The sequence below is a fragment of the Trichosurus vulpecula genome, chromosome 4 (assembly GCF_011100635.1).
Source record: "Trichosurus vulpecula isolate mTriVul1 chromosome 4, mTriVul1.pri, whole genome shotgun sequence".
Lineage (NCBI taxonomy): Eukaryota > Metazoa > Chordata > Mammalia > Diprotodontia > Phalangeridae > Trichosurus > Trichosurus vulpecula.
In genome coordinates this window covers 221,497,415-221,500,822 of record NC_050576.1, presented here as the reverse complement: position 1 = coordinate 221,500,822, position 3,408 = coordinate 221,497,415, and the positions used below count along the sequence as shown (strand labels likewise).

Sequence of the window (3,408 nt, the reverse complement as noted above, 5' to 3'; positions counted from 1 at the left end):
GAAGATAATTTTAATTTTTTCAGAGAAATAGAGGACATTTCCTTTCAACTACTGCCACAGAACTTTCTGAGTTTTTTAAATCTTTTTCCGGCTCCTTCTGTGGTCCCATCATAGTCTCCTAAATAATCTTTTTTTGATGCTACAATTGAAACTGTTGATCAATTGTTCTGGCAGAGGAAGTGAACTGGTCTTGGTCTGTCCTGTAAGAACCACATGAGTTTCTGGACTGATTTCTGTTAATGCCATCAGGACTTCTTCCTTGCAGAAAATTAGTTGTGAAAAATGTGCTCCTAGGGGAAAAAGGGAAGAAAAACATCAGTGAAACGTAAAAAAAAATAAGAGCAAGGGGAAGTTCAGAAGACAGAATAGGATTTTGTTACTAACGTGTTAAAGTTTGCGTATACTTTAAAAGTTATACGAGAGAGTCATGATTACATATGCAAAACTTTTTTGCTGTCCTTTACATTTGGAAGTGGTCATGTTGATGGTTGTTGAATTCATAATTTAAAAAGAAATTTTTTTAAAGGGTATTTTTGTTCTGTTCTGTTTTTATTATAAAAGGAGAAAAAGCTAATCAGAAATCTTGACAAAAAGGCGAAGGAATACCTGGCACTTGGAAAAGATACCAGGGTACAAAAACACAAATGTCTGAACCCAGCTCTGTCAACCCCAACCTCATCACTAAATGACAGTTAGGCAAGGGTTTGAGCATACTAGGGCATATACGCATGCAACTCTGAAAAACTGTACAACCTAGAAACCCTATAAACATTAGAATCTAAAATTGTTTTGCCTTTATAAAGGTTTTTTTTTCACATATCAAAAGGCCTGCTTTAGTGACATGCTAGTCCCACCAGAAAATAAACACCCACAACCCCTCCCACCTCTCCAGTAACATGGTTAAGTTGACCAGCCAACTCATACTTTTTACCATCCCCACCCCCACCCCCCAACTCCATATGTGCGCTTCATTCAATGTGTGCTTGTTAAAATCACAGCCACCCAGTGCTTCCTGCTGCCTTTAGCTGTGACACACCTTTGCACGGAAGGGCAAGAGGATAAGCTGAAAAGATGTCCAGCCACAAAAGCAAGGCTTTTTTTTTTTTTTATCAATTCCCTTTTAGTACAGTTCTTTCTTAGCAGGAGCTCCCTGCTTCTGACCAGACCTTCCCACCTGCTTTGTCTCTCCACCCCCACCCCATGTACATACACTCCCAAAGTTTTTTTTTTGTTTTTAAATTTAAATATAAAAATACTACTCTGCTTTGGGTAAAGGGAGGATGAGTGGGCAAGGAGGTTTGTTTTCTCTTTTCTAGTGCTGAGCAGTCCCCATTGGTTCATCTTCTGGCCAAGGGTTTCCCCACTAGGCCCCATACAACTAGAAAACAAAGTGTTTGTTTTCCTGTAAGTGGGAGATAACCACCCCTTACTAATTCTTATCTTTTAAGAAAAATAGATTAGAGTCTCATATGAATTTAATGCTCTTCTCCCTCCCTTCCAAAAAACTCAGTGAATCCCTCCTTCTACCCACCTTCCACTCTCCCCAAACCTGCCATCTCAAATACTTTTTTTTTTTTTCCTGGAAGCCACAAGTCTTGATGTACGAACTTGATTAGATGGAAGCAGTGGTTGTGTTTCCCAACCCCTTTTTCCCCATTAACATACTATTTCTCAGTCTTCAAAAGTCAACGATGGGAGGAAAAAAAAAGATTAAAAACATCCCAACCCTACTCCCATTCCCCTACAAAAAAAAAAAAGCAAGGAGTTATCTGTGGGCACAAAAAATCATGGTATTTTGTGCCCTGAGTTACATCTAGTAGGGAAAATTGGAAGAAGGGAGAAGTGAGGTGGATGAGGGCATGAGAAAAAGGTTATGGGGAGGGGGATACAGAAGCTATCTGTAGGTCTAGTTCACTTAGTTTTTATACTGAAAGGGTTCTTCTATCTCATTGAGGAGACAGATACGGATAAGCGCCCCTGTCACTGCATAAGGGTCACAGTTGGCAGTGGGGCGGCGATCTTCAAAGTAGCCCTTCTTGTCCTGCCCAACCATCCAGGGAATCCAGATGCTGGCGCCGCAGTTGGCCACACCAGCAGAGAACTTGTTGATGTTGGATGTCTCATGGAAACCTGTCAGGCGATTGGGCATTGTCCAGACCCCCTTTTGGGTCATAAGCTCGGATGTGATACTTTCTCTCGATGGCTTCTTCAATAAACCATTCTCTTTCATGGCCTTGGTACTGAAGTCAGTATGGCAACCAGCTCCATTCCAGTTCCCAGGGATTGGTTTGGGATCAAATGTTACAATCATTCCAAAATCTTCACACACTCAATGGAGGATGAAGCAGGCGATCCAGAGGTGATCTCCCATTTCAATCCCTTCACAGGGTCCTATCTGGAACTCCCACTGAGCTGGCATTACTTCAGCATTTGTCCCTGCAATTTTGACTCTGGCATATAGACAAGCACGGTAATGAGCTTCTGCTATATCTCTTCCATAGGCTTTATCAGCTCCCACGCCGCAGTAATATGGACCCTGGGGCCCAGGGAACCTATTGGAAGGCCAACCAAAAGGGTGTCCATCTGTTTCCATGAGAGTATGCTCTTGCTCCATACCAAACTAGGGTTTCTGGTTGGCCACCATATCCATTATCCGTTTACAGGTATGCCTCAAATTGGTCTCTGCAGGCTTGTGGTTATACTTGAAAACTTCACAGAAAACCAGTTTGTTGGGGTCCTTTCGGAAGGGGTCTTGGAACAGAGCAGCAGGAACAAGGTACATGTCACTGTTAGAGCCTTCGGACTGAAAAGTGCTAGAGCCATCAAAATTCCATTCAGGTAGTTCATCGATGCTCTTTGGTTCACTCTCTAGGGTCCAAGTTTTACAGTGAAGTCCCTCACCAGTTCCATCGATCCAAATGTACATGGCCAGGACTTTGTTCTCTTGAGGCAGGTTCAGGTACATCTGCTTGATATTTTTGTTTAAGTGAGAACTGGCTGAGGTGGCCATACTGGAAGCTGTCCTGGGTCTGGGAAGGTCCAGAAACAAGCTGTCAAAGTCGAGGAGGCAGGATGATCGTTCTGCAGGCTCACAGGTTGGTGGGGCCGGTTGGAAGTTCTCGCTGGTAGCCGTGGAGGTAGCTCTGGTGGAGGCGGTGGCTGTATAGCACTAGCTATACTAGCTATAGTCACTAGCTCCCATTCTCAGCTCCTTAAAAAGAAATTTTAAAGAGAGATGTGTCCTGGCTTTAATCTCTTGTGCCAGTCCTCAGCTTGAGACAGGTTATTTTTTTCCCAACTTGGAGGACTTGGCAATTTTTTTTTTATGGGATTGGGAGGAAAAGGACATAGCCATCTAATCATCTCCTTTCTCATAGGACTCAATGAAAATTAAGTCCTTACTGTGTG

General features: G+C 42.9%; 1 pseudogene; it reads right to left on the bottom strand.

Annotated features, from left to right (window-relative positions):
• Positions 1-1,915: 1,915 nt before the first annotated feature.
• On the bottom strand, positions 1,916-3,016 carry LOC118848314 (annotated as a pseudogene).
• Positions 3,017-3,408: the final 392 nt, after the last annotated feature.